At 32.6% G+C, this 18,215-nt stretch overlaps 1 protein-coding gene across 1 annotated transcript in view; it reads right to left on the reverse strand.

Annotated features, from left to right (window-relative positions):
- LOC118188224 (uncharacterized) overlaps positions 1-17,751 on the reverse strand; it is a 33,263-nt gene extending 15,512 nt beyond the window's left edge. The window contains exon 1 of the mRNA XM_085813365.1: positions 17,584-17,751. The gene's annotated coding sequence lies outside the window, so the exon portion shown is untranslated. The remainder of the gene's footprint in view (positions 1-17,583) is intronic.
- Positions 17,752-18,215: the final 464 nt, after the last annotated feature.

An 18,215-nucleotide genomic window follows, 5' to 3' on the forward strand; every position in this document is an offset into this window, starting at 1 on the left:
TTCAATGTTTTACTAAAAAATGCCAGCGGATGGTTATTTTGCATAAGAACCGCCCCCACCGCATAGTCTGATGCATCTGCCGCAATTTCCAGGTTTTCGTCCCCCTCAGGGAATTTTAAAACAGGGGCATTAATAAGCGCTTCTTTTAATCTTTCAAAAGCCGTGTTAGCTTCCGCTGTCCACGTAAATTTACTCTTTTTTCTTTTGATTACTAAGAGTGGTTCAACAATATTAGCGAAATCTTTTATGAAAGATCGATAGTAAGAACATAGTCCAAGGAAAGACGAAAGTTTCTTGGCGGTGTTGGGCGGTGGGAAATTCTTAATAGCTTTTATTTTTGAATCTTGCGTTTCTATACCCTTTTGCGAAATTTTATAACCGAGATATTTAAGTTCTTTAGTTGCGAACTTGCATTTTGAGGCGTTAATTGTAAGACCGGCCTCTTTTAATAATTTAAAAACTTGTTCGAGATCACTAATGTGTTGTTCCAACGTACTACTCGTTATAATTATATCATCTAGATAAATTAAAGTTGATTTTCCTAGGACAGGCTTTAGAACAATGTCCATAGCTCTCTGGAATGTTGACGGGGCCCCACACAACCCAAAAGGCATGCGTAAAAATGCATAAGTGCCCGATTTTGTTATAAACGCGGTTTTATGTATATCTTCGGGTCTCATAGCTATTTGATAGTAGCCAGACGTTAAGTCCAAAGTAGACATATATCTCGTCGATTTGATCTGTCTAATGATCTCGTCTATAACCGGCAAAGGGTAAACTGGGAATTTAGTTATGCTATTTAGTTTTCTATAATCGATAGCAAACCTCCAAGCCCTTTTATCCGAAGGAGGAAACTCGTTCTTTTTCCTACATAGTACGACTGGACTCGCGTATTCACTATTTATGGGCGTTATTATTTTATTCTTTAACATCTCCTGAATATGTTCTTCGATGATTACGTCTTTTTGTTTGTCATAGCGGTAAGGTTTAGTCCTACAAGGTTTTTCGGCATTTAATTGAATCTTGTGAGTTACAATCTGACAGTTTCCCGGCTTTTCTGAAAACAAATGAGAAAAATTACTCACCACTTGCTGTATTGCTTTACTTTCCTGGTCATTCAAATGGCTAAGGTCCAATTCAGGTGTCTCCACCGGTTCCACCACCCTCTGGTCCATCTCCAGCACCACGGAACTATCTTGAAAATTTAATTTGGCCCTCGCGGCCCTTAAAAAGTCCATACCTAAAATAAGAGAGTGTTGGAGGTGTTTCACCACAAAAATTAATACTTTGAGATTTTCCTCTTTTACCTGTACGTTTAATGCTACTTTCCCGATGCAGTGACATGTTTTTCCTTGCGCCGCTATAATTTCCGTATTTCTGGTTTGAAAGAGTCGTATCCTATAAAAATTCTTTTTGAAGAACTTTTCACTCATGAAATTGCCTTCTGCCCCTGTATCGATGAGGGCTTCTACTGGTACATCGCCAACCAGGACTTGTATAATTGGTAGCTGTGAGTTTTTTACGATGACTGTATTTAGATGTCTATTTGAGGGTTTTTCTAAAACTTCCGGGGTCTGGACCCTCCCTTTCACAGGCCCCTCTAGTCGTTTAAAGCTTTCCTTTCAATCTGTGTCTTCTGGGTACGCGGATGCTTATTTTCAAATTTTCTTTTTGGGCCTTGCCCTTCAAGTTTCGATGCGTTAGCTTGATAGTTCTTTCCCCCATATGAGCGATTTCCATTTCTTGTTTCCTCCTTCCTTCTGGTACTTTGAGAATATGTTTCCCCTCTCGCTCTTTCCGCGATTCTGCAATTTTGAAACTTCACCGCCAATTCGAAAAGTTCCTGCAATGTGGTTGGGTTTCTAATTTCAAAGTAGTCTTGGACAGCGGGTAACAATCTTGGTAATATTATTTCAATAATCTCCGCATCGGGTTTTTTCCCATACAACATATCCGTTAGCTTGATTTTTCGTAAAATAAAGTCCGTCAATTGTGCTGTATCCCGTTGATAGAAACTATATAGCTCGGCTTCCAGCCGTGCGCGATCTTTCACTATGGGGAAGGCCTTTACTAACGATTTTTTGAAATTTTCAAAAGTATACGTCGGGCTTCCAAATTCACCTAGAAGAAATTTGCCTATATTTTTCCACCATAGCGCGGCCTGTCCTCTTAGTGCTGATGTGGCGATAGCAACTTTTTGTCTTTCGGGCACAGGATAGAGCTGAAAGTGGTTTTCTATACCTTCTAAAAATACGGACACCGAATTTTTTCCGTCGAAATAGACGTTTGGCTTGATTGATGCTCTCAAAGTCTGGACCAGGTATCCAAATCCTTCTAACTGCGTTGTCATTTCTTGGTGTTGTCCAGCGGCTTCCATCCAGTTTTCGGCCATTTCAGTTCGATAAGTGTTCGGGCGCCAATATAACGTTGCGCGCCTCTAACTAGCACGCAACCAAGAGGTGACTGTGAAAGCTTGTATAAACCACAGAGTCTTATAAAGGGTTTAAGTCCCTTTTTATTCAACGTACTAATTTACAATTGCGTTCTCTTGACGCTTAGAAACGGTGCCAACTCGGCAGTCAAAATAAAAATAAAAACCTGAAAAGAAATTAAAGACAATATTCTAACTACGAGGCTCTCTCAAACAACTAACTCACCGCGTTTTACAATACGGCTGCTAATTCAGCAGACTTGAAGTCACTGGAACAATTGCAACTACTTCCCGCCAAGCACATAGGCCGCAACGCGGGGTTTTTCAAATCTCTATAACTACCTCCGCGCTCGCTAAGTAAGAATAACTCTCCCTCACCGAACTTGTTTCCTTCTATTTAAATCATACTACTTCCGCTGATAATTTGAATGCTTGCGCGTTCTACTCAAATTTACATATTCTGGCATTGGCAGTTCCAGGGGAAAGTAAGGATTGACAGGAAAGATAGTTTAAACTTAAAATAAATGTTAGTTAAAATAAATATAAACCCTACAACCTCATATTCATTTTGCATTGAGGGGTCGGTTAATAAATAAATTAGAATAATTCGTGGTTGACTTTTTCTCCTTAAATGCCATTCAATGATATATTTTTAGTATTTAATTCCTTTAATTTATAATTCTGCTGCATTTGGCATGCAGAAAACGTTTCGTTATGCCAAGTTACTTACAAGTTTTAAAGTACGTTATAAATCTAAAAATACGTTATTAATATTCTCACGAAGCTTTATTACTTTAGAATCATACTCTGGTAATAGTACAGAAATTCATTAAACCTCAAATATTTTTCTTTTTTAATTTATACGAAAATATTACGAGATGGCTGGTTGCAAATACCGAAGTTTCAAGGTGTTTTTAAGAACACGATCGCTGTGAAATTCTGCCAATTTTTGGAAAAAAATATATTGACCAATAAATAATTTCGTAATAGTCTGCTTGTCATTTCATCTCTTAACAGCAGAAGCCTTTTTCTAAGCCTATATTTCATTTATTTGCACGTATGCTAACATTTCACTCTTCAATCTGCAAGGCTTCCAAACATGACTTTAAAACCATATTTCGGACAATGTTCTCGAAAGAGAGTTGGAACTTTTTGCGATTTATTTTTTATAACGAGTACAAAATTTTCCAAAATATAAGTATAGGAACTGGAGGAAGGTATAAAAATGTAAATTTAAATATATCTAATAAAACGTTAGGAAGTCGTAAATTTCCTAAAGTTGATTTTTTAAAAATTTAAAAATGCCAAGTAATGACTCATGCGTAATTTAAAGCATTTTTATAATTGGAAGTATGTCTACGACCGATGGTTGTGAAAATAAAGGTCAGATAAGGACTTTTGTGGATAGGGTGCACATTAGCACATATGTGTACATAGATACGTAGATGGCATTAATTAACATACAGATTTTACTAATTTTGCACATAGATGTAAGTATGAAGGGGTGAGGTACCTTTAAAGTATCAAAACATGCCAAAAATATAACACATTCTTAGGCTCAATATCTCTATAACTAGCTGGTTCATGATCTTGAAATTTTGTTACTCATTTCAGTATTCTTCATATTGCATTTGATTTTTCACTTTGTGTTTCAGATATTATACTATTTTAAATAAGATTAAAGTAATATAGTTCTTTGTTATTGACAGAAAATTGCGATGCGCATTGCGCGCAACGTAATGGATAAACAAATCGATATTTTCAGCTGAATTTTTCCTCAAGCTAGAAAAATAATGCATAATTTAAACAGCCTACTTTAAAAATAATAAAATTATATTTTGCTAAATAATGATATTTTTTTTTTTGCTTTTAAATCCCAAAATTTGACTATTTTTAAAAATAAAATTCAGTGCTATCTCTGAAATTTTTAAGCCAGAAACATAATATTTGGTCTCTTTATATACACATAAGGTGTCGGTTACTTTAGACTAGACAAAAGATATTCATTCAGATAAATGAGATGGCTCGCTTAAATCGACGGACAAGAAGTTTCTTTTGAGACATAAACATTTTATTTCAATTATTTGCAACAAACCTCTTCATTACAAACACATTTCTATTTTTAAAATCTTTAAACTACTGTTCTAATCACAGTCTCGCGATAAACTGAGGCGTTGCCACGCCTTTTCAAACAAAGTACCAACTGAGGCAATTCACTTACCATAAGTGGCGCAACATAAGGATTATATAATTGGTCAAATTTCTTCAAATTTTGGCTAATGGGTGCAGAGAAATCATGCGCATAAGCAAAGAAATTACAGTTTTTGAAAAATCCTAACTTAAGGACACAAATATCTTAAAATTCTGTGATATGTAGCGAGTGTGCTATGTACTGGAAATGTGTTATATAGCGAAGGAAAATACTAGATGTTTTGTTGGATGTCGTGAAAGGGAACAGATGATGATAAAAAGATTATGATTAAAGGGATCTTTTCGCCTTTTTTGAAGAGAGAAAAACTTCTGTTGCTTTAATTAGCAAAATGAGCCGCAAGTGGTGCTAAGATGAAGGAAATTGCTTTGAAAGAAAAGGCTTTTAGGCGCTTGACTGTCAAAATAACCCGACTGTCAAAATAACGAACTAAAATTGGAGTAAGTTAAAAATACTGTACACAGATCCATTGTATTGCGATTGTCAGCAATTGCAGTAGCTTTAAAAAAAAAGCTTGACTTCGAGTATGACGGGATTTTGTTGTTTAAATGGTCCATGGAATATAAAGGAAACAAAAGATGGACAGACTGTCTCCTAGATCTATTATTGTCTTGAGAGACATCTTGTCGGGTGCAGATCTTCCACGGGTGAAGATGAAAAAAATACACTAGTTACCTTTTCTCAGGACGAAGTAGAAAAAAAAATGTGCGGTGTGTAAATTTACTTTATAATTCATAATATGGCTATAATTGGTTTGAAAAAAGTTGCGAGGCGACTGATATTGATCAATTAAGTTTAAGTGACGTGGATTTGCATAAAAAATGTCTTTGAATAATTAGGTGATAAGAACACATTGTCGGAAAGCATGGGTTTTTTACATTTTATTTGGATGTAGAGACAAAAAGGGGGAAAAGAACCGTGTAAAGAGAATAAGCACCAGGAAGGAGAAATTCTAACAAAAGTTCCTCTAAGTTTTTAGCTATATCAAGAAGAAAAAAGAGAAAAGTTGTGGGTGATAACTGATAGAAAGAGTCAGCATAAAAGACAAAGTAGTGAAGGGATGAATCTCCAGAATGCAAAAAATTAAAGAACATTTATTGCAGATGCATTGGTCCGAATGGTTTATAAAAGTTCCTGTTCTACACAGATGAAATGTTCCAATTTTACAGAAATTTAAGAAATGGCTGAGCGATAAAAGCTGCTGTTCTAAGATGATAAGGTATTCCAGTTTTACAGACTTTTAAGGAAAGACTAAGAGATAAAGGTTCCAGTCCTACGGTGATGTTGTGTTCCACTTTTACAAACATTTAGGAAAATACCAAGAGATAAAGGCTCCTTTTCGTCAGTGATTTGATCCAGATTACTGACAAATGACGAGAATCTCTTTCCTGAGAGTCCTTTGCCTCGGTGATGGAATTTCTAACTTAAATCGTCTTATTCACGTTATAGACGGGAATTATTCACGTTACATTTCGGATTTTTGACATTACGCTCTGAGAGAATGCCTTTGTGGAGGATTTTCTGAGGGAAACTGCCTCGTATTCACGTTACACTTGGGAAGAACCACGAAAACAAATCATATAAGCAGCCTATTCCCCCGGAATCGATTTTCAAACCAGATCGACTACCAATATTCGCTAAACCAAACCTTATTCGTATCAAATTCTCGTTTGTCAATTATATCGAAAATAGTGCCGGCGAAACACAAACTGTGTTCAATGTCAATGACGCACCATTGCTACTGGGTTCGAATTTTGTATAGAAAGAGTTTCAGGTCTTAAACAACAATTTATCGCAAAGGTCTCCTGGTTGATTCCAACCTGTTGTGAAATTTGTCTGATCGATATCTTTGGGATATTTGGAAACGTAGTTCACGTTTTCTCGATGTTTTCAGCCGTTTTCACATAATGTTCCGACTCCCTCATATATATATATATATATTACTTGACGATCAGCATTGCCAGCACTGTCATCACAAACACTACCAGTTCTCTCGAAATTTTTAATCAGATTTTTGATTGTTATAACACTCGATCGGTTGTCTTTAGCTTGTACTCGGTCGCAAATTTCTTTTGAGCTGAAATCGGGCTGTTATTGCTCGAATATACCTTGATGATGAATATGCGCTCCGAAACCCTGTATTTTGACATTTTTAACAGACATGAACAACAACAGTACGAGCGTACAATCTCAAACAAATTCTCAACATGCACTGCATTTTAGCTCCAAGTTTTAACTGAATCTCGCCAATGGCTCAAAAATTACCAATTGTTTTTTCCCTATAGCTCAATAATTGGTACACTGTAATTGCATATGAAATATAAGAAATTTCGATGGTTCTAAAACTGTTACACTTCTTGAATAAACATTTCTGAAGACAGGGCTGTGGAGTCGGTAGGGAAAATGACCGACTCCGACTCCTGGAATTTTAAAGGCTCCGACTCCCTCATATATATATATATATATATATGTATGTGTGTGTGTGTGTCTAAACATATACACATGGGTTACAGCTTATTTTAATATAAAAGAAGTAATAGATGCTACAGAAAAAGAATTGATGGCATAGCAAGTTATTTATATTAATTAGCATTTATCATGAGCTGTAAAAACTTGCATTAGTTATTTCTAAGAAAGAGTATAGCTTCGGCAAGATCTTCTTTGTTGGAGGGGTATAGATCCGATTTGATAAACTTCAGAGCTGAGAAGAGTCTTTCCTCACTAACTTGAGTAAGAGGAAGAGCTGTTAGTGTTAGGGCTACTTCTTTTAACTTTTCAGGATAGATTTTTATAAGTTCTAAAAGAGGCGTCTTGCAAGCGCAATCATATTTCTCTATTTCTTCAAAGGCCGTATAGAAATCTTGTTTATATTTTTTCATTTTTATATCTAAAGGCACTTGGTTCTTTATTTTCATTTGCCTTAGCCTTTTCAATATTATTCAAAAATACTTCTCAAAATCTAATTCATCACTGGAAGAGGATGATAGTGACTCAGTTGCAGTGTCTGCAGTTTGACTGTTTTGATTCGTATTCTCCAATTGATCTGAGAATAATTTCATTTTTAATGAAAGTTCATAGATGGTTTCCTTGCCTTTTTAATTTGTTCGTCATCCAAGAAAATTCGGTGTTTCGAATCTACATATATTGAACACAGCAAGATCTCATTGTCTAGCAAACTAGTTTGTGTTTTCCTTCATTGAAAAAATGATTCCTTCTGCCATAAACCCTCCATTTCAGAGAGAACATCCCTTTCTTCCATTCTCGCCTCCTGTCAATTCTTCAGATTGCAGCTTTTTTGTGACTTTATACGGTGTAGAAAGAAGAGTTTCCAATTCTACAACATCATTCCATAGTCTTTCTGTTAGTGAAACATTAGCGTTATCTACATTTTCTGAAAAAGATATTAATTCTAGAAACCTCTTTATCATCAAATATGTACTTCCTTATCGTATTGCTTGATCAATAATTGCTCCTTTTCCTGCTCGTTTCCTAGGAATGGCATCAATTTTTGGAGTTCTTGCTGCTTAACTAAATTTACCAGTGAAATTTGTAACTAAATGAAGTTATAAGGTATTTCTCCCGCTTTCCTAGCATGCATTTGTGGTGTAGTGGCTCTGCATGCTGGGCCGGTATTCCAGAGGTCCGTGGTTCGATTTCCGGGGAAGGCGTTTGCTAATTTTTCATCCTGACTGCTTCCAAAAATACCTAATATATCTACAAAATAACTAAATGAATCAGTTTAATCACGTCGGAGTCGACCTGTTTTTAACGACTCCAGCTCCGACTGCTTTTACCCCCAAATATGCCAGACTCCGATTCCGACACCATGACTCCGACTTCGACTCCACAGCCCTGTCTGAAGCTCCAGCTGTATATCAGTTTTCTGTGTTCTGTAACCAACTACTAAAAATCGTTAAATGTTCTTGACCTACAGCTTTCAAATTCCTTTACCAGATATTTGTTTATCAACGGAAACTTCTCTGACTGTCAGTTTTGAATAAATATTTAACTTGCACTTTCTCTCCTGCTGGACTTCAGTATAGCTAGGTAATTATAGCTTTTCACAAAACCCTGACTGGCGATCGAACAGTTTGAAATCACGTGTAGAAACAATTTTATTTTCCTTTCCTGCTATTTATTGGTCGATTCCATTTTATGCTTATTTTCTTTTGATCAACTGCTTTTTTTTTATTTTCTTTCTTTCCTCTTCCAAAAGATTATAATCCCGTGTCTCAACATGGAATCAGCGGAATAACAAATTAGCCTAAGTAAATTATCACATACTAACTATCTAATCATCATCATAGATTCGTTGTAAATAAAATCTAATTTGTTTATAAATTTTATGGCTCAATGTTAATTATAAACACTAATAATCGTTATTATTCTCTTTTCCCACATAAATGACAAACAATAATCATATGTGTCTTCAACATGTGCACATCAGTGTATTCAGGCTTTGATTTGAAAATATCGCATTGGTCCTAGTGTATCCTCTCACGTAGTACTTCGGATTCTCAAATCAACAATCAAAAATCGTAAGAATCACAAAATTTTTAAAAGCAGCATAGCTTTAGAATTCCCGATAGCGAGTTAAGTGTTGCAATACATTTCTTTTTATACTGGGTATATTATTTATATTTACTATATCATTTCTTTAAAAATAATACATAACTATAAAATTTGGTGGCAACATACTTTTATTTGAAATTGATTCCGCACAAAAGTGAAACGAACACATTAAGGATTGAGGTTAGTATATTTAATTGTTTCATAACGAGAGCTCTTCTTTATAAAGAGCTTAATCTCCTCGCATTTAGCATAATTCCAAGAATACATTTAATGCTTATAAATCCAAGATAAGATATTGTACTAAATTATACCTATTTTAAACTCCAAATTTGAGAAGCTTTGGATTATCTCAGAATATATGTTTTTCATGAAAATCTGTTCAGAGCTTCCAGAAAAGTACTACTTCCAGTTTACCCTTTTTAGCCAAAATCTAATATGTTCTCATTGATATAAAGATCTTTAATGCTAAAACTAAAAGAGTTTTGGAATTTATTTTAGTATAGTTTTTCATTAAAAACTATTATGGGCTTCAAGTAAAGTTGCTGACTCCTCCATTAATGACTGTTTTGGGTCTCTTGGAAAGTACAACTTCCAGTTGTCCAGTTTTAACCAAAATCTAATCAACTCTTTATGTGAATGTAGAATGCTTAAAAAGAAATTTTTGGAAGTTTCATATAAAATTTAAAGTGGACAACATAATCGCCAGACACTTACTGTTACAGAGAGAGATGTCATTATAAAAGCAGCGAAAACATGTTGTGGGGGACCCTGATCCATGCTTATTCACTGAAAACTCAATACCGAATTTTTGAATAAAAAATATACCTCCCTTCTTCTGTATATAGGCTGGCGGGAGGTAACAATACAATTGTTGGGAAGTCTTGAATCTCAAAACTGGCCGTCCTATTGTCCTAACCGAAATTGTTGGTTCAAGTTTGCAACAATTATCGAATTTCTTCTGTTTTGTTAATGTCTAATCCTTGGCGATCCTGTCTTGCCTCGCCGTGTACGGATCGAGCTCTTTTAAATTTTCTCACAGACCAGTAACAACAAATGACTCCTGCTTTCTGTATCCGACAAATAGTCCCACTAGCGGATGGACCGTAAAACTTCTGAATACTGGAAGTTTGGCCCATTCAATTCTCTACGTAGGTATTCCTTTTCCTGCACAGAGAGCTCTTGGCTGCTTTTTTATGATCTAAAATAATTCAATCCAGTTAAATCTATCAATAATAGAAGGATACAGTTGTACTAAGACTCCATGTTTTTAGAATATAGACAGAGTACTCATATGCTAAGAAAAAGGGCTGTGAGTATGAACATGTAGACTTACATATTTTCTTTGCATATTATTTATTTATTAGCCCAAAGGGCGTTAGCCCAGAAGGACTATTAATTTCGTTTTGGCATTTTTCGTTGGTTCTCTATAAGTATCGATTCAGTTTTCAAATTGTTGCCATCAAATATTATCGTCCTGTGTTATACTTAAAGAAATTAAATAATGGAAGATTCTGCATAAATGGATATATGTTTCTCGCATTGTGGTAAAGAAACGGTTCTAGAGCCATCAAAGTTTGAATAACGTAATCTTCCACCCAATACGGGCACCTTGAAGCCTTAAAATTGAATTTGAAATTTGTTTTATTATAGATTTCGTATTTTTTTTTTTTTTTTGATTAACAAACTCAACTATTACTTCAAAGCGAGCAATGGCAACACTACGGGGGGAACATTTTTATCTCCAGCACGCGAGACTGTGTATCAGAAATTCTAAAGATAGGCTCATTTTAAAATTATTTTGCAATACTGCTGCTGAACTGAATTTTATGGTTTAAGTGCAAAGAACATGATATTTAATAAATAAAAGTAACACACAAAATGTTAAAAAATGTAACTTTGTAATATAAAATCTGAAAAATTTCAGATATTTTAGAATTATTGCAATTATTTATTTATATTTTATTATATATTATTCATTTCAATACCCATGTATACATAATGTGTGAATGTGTGTAATTTAAATTTGTTTGATTTTACACATTGCTTCTTCCTTTTTGTTTTAAAATAAAGGAGAATATACAGATTGTTTTTGGTTTATTGCTGTATAATGTTTTTGTTTGCTTTAGCATTTAAATGTTTGCAGTTTTGCTGCAGATATTCAGTTATTGTCTTGTATTTTACATTTAAAAAGTTTTTTACCATGTATTTCACTTTTTATTCGCATGTTAGTATATTTTCAATTTTTATTTTTGCGTTTACGCCTTGCTGTAATTATCGAACTAGCTGTAAGTTAGAAAATTCAAATTATTATGTATTTTTATTGCTTAAATTAAAAAAATTAAACCATTAATAACTAATTTATGTTACTCAGCTTTATGCGCGTTTTAAAGTCAGTTTTGTGTTACATATTTTTTTTTTACTTCTTTTCATTCTAATTACTTCCTTATAGGAAGTAAAAGAAGTATTGTAATCTCGAAAAATTTCGGGTACATTTCAACGAAAATATTCATTTTGACCATTCTCAAATCTATTTGGACGATTTTTTTTTGCTGACGACTGTGCGTACGGATAGAATTAAGGACTCTTTTTTCCAAAACGGATTGTAAAATGGATTTAAAAGGATTTTTTTGTGACGACTGTACGTTCGTACTTACGTATTTATGTATCTTGCATAACTCAAAAATTATTAGCCGTAGAACATTGGAATTTTGTAGATGCGACTGCTATAACTTCTAGTTGTGCATTTCCTTTCTTTATTGCAATAGATAGAACCAGAAGTGTATATGTATAGATATATGTGAGTGTTTGTGTTAATTTAACAAACATCTCTATTTGTAAAAAGCAAATTTAAAGTTAATTAAATTTTAAATGAAATTGAATTACAAATAAATGATTAATTATTGCTGCGAATTAATCTACAATACCATTTAAATTCTGAGAGCATATGCAAATAAGTGCAAGTACCAAAATATATGAGTATATAATGTATAATCCTAAAATGTTTAATCCTAAAAATTTATTAAAAAATTTAAAAAATGCATAAGTGAATAATTGTTGAGCAGGCAGGAGACAGACTTATCAAGGGGAAGTTGCCTCCAAACCTAACTCATTATTCAATTCGTGTTTCGTCATCCATGTAGGCAAGGGTAAAAGGAAAATTCAAAAACAAAAGTAAAACCAAATGTGAATTACCAAAAAGAAATTTAAACAAGTGGAATTTAGAGAAATTAGCAAGTAAAGACAAGAATAATTAAAGTCAATTAAGAGTAGAAAAGCAATTTTTTTAGAAAGCCAAAGTAATTTAGAAACTCTTGCCTACAAAATACTTCGCCGACACGAATTATGCAATAAAATCAAAAAGAAACTATTTATAAAAAATACATAAATAATACTAAAAAGGCAAGTAAAAAGTAAGTTTTAATTTAACTTACCGACTATATTTGTATTTGGAGAGTGGAGCAGCATGCCAAGCTAAGTGAACTATGTGTGCTAAAGTGCTAAGTGAACTAAGGGCAAATTGTGTGTGTGTGTAAGAAAAATAAAGAATATGTAAAAGATCAAATTAGCAACGTACATTAATTTTTCTTCTGTAATCTAAAAATAGTAACTTCTATTTGCTCTGCGTCGTTTTGAGACTAAGCTATGTCATATGACTCTTAGGTAATTCTGATGACGTATATGGAACTAAAAGTCAAACAGCCAATAGTAATTTTATAGCAATTATTAACTATCCAATCAAAATGCATTGAGAACCAAAACTAATTCAGTCTGAATTAAGACTTTACGCTAAACATAACGCACTTACTTCTATGCTTTGACCTAGCTGGATTGCGGTCTGTCTGTTCTTTCTATCTTAAGGAAAATTTATCTAAAATGTAAACTTTTTGGAATAAGCACAATTAATGTGCCAATTTAATTGCGGCCACAAAACGTTTATTTAAATAAAAGGTGAATTAAATATACCTTACTGTTAAATTTATTATTCATTGTAGATCGGCGTTTCAGCATTCTACGGCATCAAAATTATCGCTGTTCATTGCGGATTTCACCGCCTGCGTTCTATTACAGAATCTATTACATATATATATGTGTAATATATTACTATTACTAATTCTTTTAGCTGTTGATTGCACGAGTGAAACTGATAGAACTCTCGCCACTTTGTTTTATGAGAGGAGATGCAAGATGATATAGATGTTGTATTAATAGATGTAAGACGTTATAGTTATCATGTTAATAGATATAAGATCTTATAGATGTCGTGGTAATAGATAAACGATGTTATAGATGAACTATATTATAGATGTATTAATGTTTTATTAAATGTGTTTTGTTTGAATATGAATTGTGATTTCGAAACTAAAGAACCCATACAAAATGTTCACAATATACTATATATATATACTAACACCCTTATCCGGCTATAATGTCCTTATCCGACCTTTATTTTCGCAGTCTTTGGTCGTAATTATATACTTCTAGTTACAGAAGAGTTTTAAATGACGAAAATATTCATCGTTTTGAAATGTCAAATTAAAAAAAAAATTAATCTTCGGCAAATAACGAAACCTCTCTCTCTATATATAGTAACAGTTTATATATCTAGTTAGTTAAACAATGTCTAATATCAGTTTATTGTTAATAATATGTAAATATCTAATAATATTTAATGTCATTTTACTGTTGCAGCCAAAAAATGTGTATAATTTAATAGGCCGTACAAGGAAGTCATGTGGCGTGCACATCACATTTTTTCGTTTTGTTTTTTTTCATTGCGTATATATGTGTATGTATGTGTATACATATATAGTTTCATATATATTAACTTGAAAATTTTCAAAAAACATTTATCTGGAAATTAGCAAAACATAGATAAAACATGAAATTTAACGTATCAGTGAAAATAATATAAAAAAGTAATGAGATAATTATGTCTTAACGGCAGATTCAAGGAAAATATGGCAGCTTACTGGAAAATTAAATAAATTTTTTAGCGTCGTTAGTTTAACATGAAATTTCTAGCCATTTTAAGGGAACCTAACATAGGTCTATCACCTTCAAATAGTGAAACCATACTCATAATGACTTGAATATAAGGAGGTAATGGTGTAAATTTTTCTCGCGTAGATTTTGACTTTCTTAAAGGTATTTTAAGAGAAAAATAAATGCCTTCAGAAATATGATCGCGGTATTTAGAACTTATTCTACAAGAATTATATTTAAGTGAATGTATTAGTCGAGATAATCAGGCATGTTTTCTTTAAATACAAATATTAAAAAATGAGTTAAAAACTATTGTTTTATTCTTAAATGTTAGGCTACGCATATAAGGCTGGTGTTAGATTTCGAAAAGATATTTTTAAGGCAGAAATTTCTTATTTGATACTAGGACATTAAGGATTTTACCCCATTTAAAACTAACGTCAATCTGAGGAGGAATTCTGCACAATTTAAAATTTTGAAGAAAATTTTAGAATGCTTGAATACGACTTTATAACGAGCCAGAATTTTAGATATGAAAATTAACAAGTGAGTATTTTACAATATAAAAGGTTTCCTGCTGATAATTCCTAAATATTAGAATTATTTCTTAAAAATATAAGACTTAAAACTGTCTTGTAATATTTTAAACATAAACCGCTTAATTCTGGAATAATTACATCTTTATTTTTGACAAAGTTTTCTGCGCAATTTTTTAAATGATACAAAGATTATTTTTTAAAGTTCTAAGAAAGATTGTCTATACAAAAAAATGTTAATCATATTCTACGATGATAGAGACTGGATAAAAACAGAGATCAGAGCAGAAATATTTAAAACTTACTGATACAGTGGCTCACATTTGTTTTCAGACACTTGTATTTTCGAAATTTATTTGCATAAATCTTATACTAAATATTAAAGCAGAAACTTCAGATGTTTTTCTAATATAATATTTTTCGCTGTTTTAAGCTTTGCGTGTTGAAAAACGAATATCATCAAAATGTTCCTTGTAGTAAAATAATTTATTCAAAAAATGTTAATCAGAAGTTCATTAATAATTCAGACACTCAAAGTTTTGTTGAGATGTTTTGGAAGACGATGTTCCTTGTTGATGTTCCTTAAATGAAAATACATCCAAGAATTACGGATTGCATTTGTAAATATTACTTTATGCTTAGCAAAAATATTAAAATCTCCGTATCTGTAATAAACATGGCAAAGCATTACAAATTGACTAACCATTCTTTAGAAATTTAATTATTCATCATGTAAAGGTGATAAAAGTATCACAGATGTCCCCCAAATCCTTGATGAAAACCTTTCAACTATCTTTAATGTTATAAAACAATGGAAACTGGGTGGAACTGTTGAAAGTGCACTGGATCACATTCGAAACTAGAGCCAAGCAATCTGTAATTTATTCTACGAAAACTCTCTAAGAGTCATTAGGGCCCATGGATACAATGGACGATCAGATAGAAGGAAATTCTTCAACGACAAAGAAGCAAGGAAAACATAGCCTGCATTCGTATAACGCACAGTAAGCAAATAGTTACTTATATTAAACTTCTATCAAGATAATTATTCTAAACATAAGCCCTAAATATTCGTTTGTAGTTATTATATAACAATATTAAGTTATCAAAACACCTCAGTCATTAGAGCCTATGGATACAATGTACGATCAGGTAGAAGGAAATTCTTCAACGACAAAGAAACAAAGAAAACATAGCCTGCATTCGTAAAACGCACAGTAAGCAAATAGTTACTTATATTAAACTTCTATCAAGATAATTATTCTAAACATAAGCCCTAAATATTCGTTTGTAGTTATTATATAACAATATTAAGTTATCAAAACACCTCAGTCATTAGAGCCTATGGATACAATGTACGATCAGGTAGAAGGAAATTCTTCAACGACAAAGAAACAAAGAAAACATAGCCTGCATTCGTAAAACGCACAGTAAGCAAATAGTTACTTATATTAAACTTCTATCAAGATAATTATTCTAAACATAAGCCCTAAATATTCGTTTGTAGTTATTATATAACAATATTAAGTTATCAAAACACCTCAGTCATTAGAGCCTATGGATACAATGTACGATCAGGTAGAAGGAAATTCTTCAACGACAAAGAAACAAAGAAAACATAGCCTGCATTCGTAAAACGCACAGTAAGTAAATAGTTAACATATTGGAGAGATGTCTTATTTACATACAAGTCAAAATTTTATATATTTGTGTCCCATGAACGAATTACTGTGTGGCAAAAGCCTAATAAGGAATTGAATCCAAAAAAACATATTGTCTGTTGTTAAGCAGGAGATACAGGCATAATGATCTGGAGACGTTTCACTGTCTAGCTCAAAAATTCGCTGTAGCTAAAAAAAATTAGTTTTTATAAAAAGTAGTATAATGGATCAGTACAAATATATACATATTTATAATGAAAACCTGGACACATTAGCAGGAAAGTTTAGAATGCGAAAGATATTAAACTTCTATCAAGATAATTATTCTAAACATAAGCCTTAAATACTCGTTTATAGTTATTATATAACTGTTATCAATATAAGTTATCAAAATACCTCAGTATTTTCCATACTTAAGTCCTATCAAACATATATGGAATGAGTTAAGAAAAGAATTAAGAAACAGGATTTTTCTTCGAAAGCTCTACTAAAAGCTATCTTTACGGAGAAATGGAACAAAGATGACAATGCTCACAGGAAAATTAGTTGAATCCATACCAAAGCCCATGAATACTGTAATTTTAGTTGAAATTCATTGAAATATTGAGAGTACCAATATCTTCATGTTTTTATTAAATATAAAACTGTTCGTTCAGTGTTCGAATAATATGCGAATTTTTCCGTATCTTTCCAAATAAACTATTATAACTATAATAATTGTTATTGTTTTACCATAAACGTTTTGAATAACTGTCTTTAAAGCAGGTTTATAAAATATGATGAATAGTATATGTGAAGGCAAAATGAAGTCATTTCTCTAATCTTTAATAATTCATATTAAAAAAAACCTGAAAAACGCAAGTGTCCGAAAACATATGTGACCACAGCTGGAAGGAAAACAGAAATAAGCTTCATTTTTAAAATTTATTACACTTATTTCTTTAAAGAATACCAGGAAATACTATTAAAAAAGAAGATAGAAAATCTGTAATAAAAATTAGATGTCTTATATTTGATTAATAAAGAATGCTTTAAAATTTCAGTCAATTTTTAGAATACCTGTAATTGTTTTAGCAATATTTGTCAATGCAATTCAGAAAGATATGTTAGCCCAATTCTTATTTCATACTTTTATATACGCGCCAAGCGATATTTGAAAATGACATGAATAAGAGAAGTGCTGTCACTTACCAGTATCCTTGACATCTGAATCATATTTCCTCGCATTGCATAAATAGTAATCGATATTGTTTGTACACTGTAAGCTAGCGTTTCGGCACGATATCGATAAAAATAAGCCCATTCTCACGGAAATTGAACTACCGGTCAAGCTAGAGCTATAACCGCTCCGAAACATTAACGTCGATTCAGTCTATTCGACGTTTTTTAGCTGGATACCTGGGTTACCAAGAAATGGCGAGATTCGCACCAAATAATACAGCCAAGCCATTACATACGTTTCCATGCATTTTAATTGAACTTGGGCTGAGAAAGAATGATTAAAAAGTTTTTACTAGGCCCAAGATTTTGTTTAAGAATGATAAATTTCTTTTCTTACTCATTTCTACAATTTCATTGACTACTTTGCTAAACTTTTATTACATCTTTCATTTCTTTTTATTAAGTTTAAAAGGTTTTTTAAAGTGATATTTTTTTTATTAACTCGTCAGATAAGCCCTCATTAGCTCATCAGTAGCGGAGTGAGTAAGTCCTCTGAATACTCTTCAACTTAAGCTTGAACTCCGCCGAATGAGCTGACTATATAGAGGTTTTACAGATTTTATCCATGTATAATGTAGTTTCTCATGAAATATCCTCTAAGA

Source organism: Stegodyphus dumicola, chromosome 3 (assembly GCF_044657685.1).
Source record: "Stegodyphus dumicola isolate Sdum_Otavi_A_Nest chromosome 3, ASM4465768v1".
Taxonomy (NCBI): Eukaryota; Metazoa; Arthropoda; class Arachnida; order Araneae; family Eresidae; genus Stegodyphus; species Stegodyphus dumicola.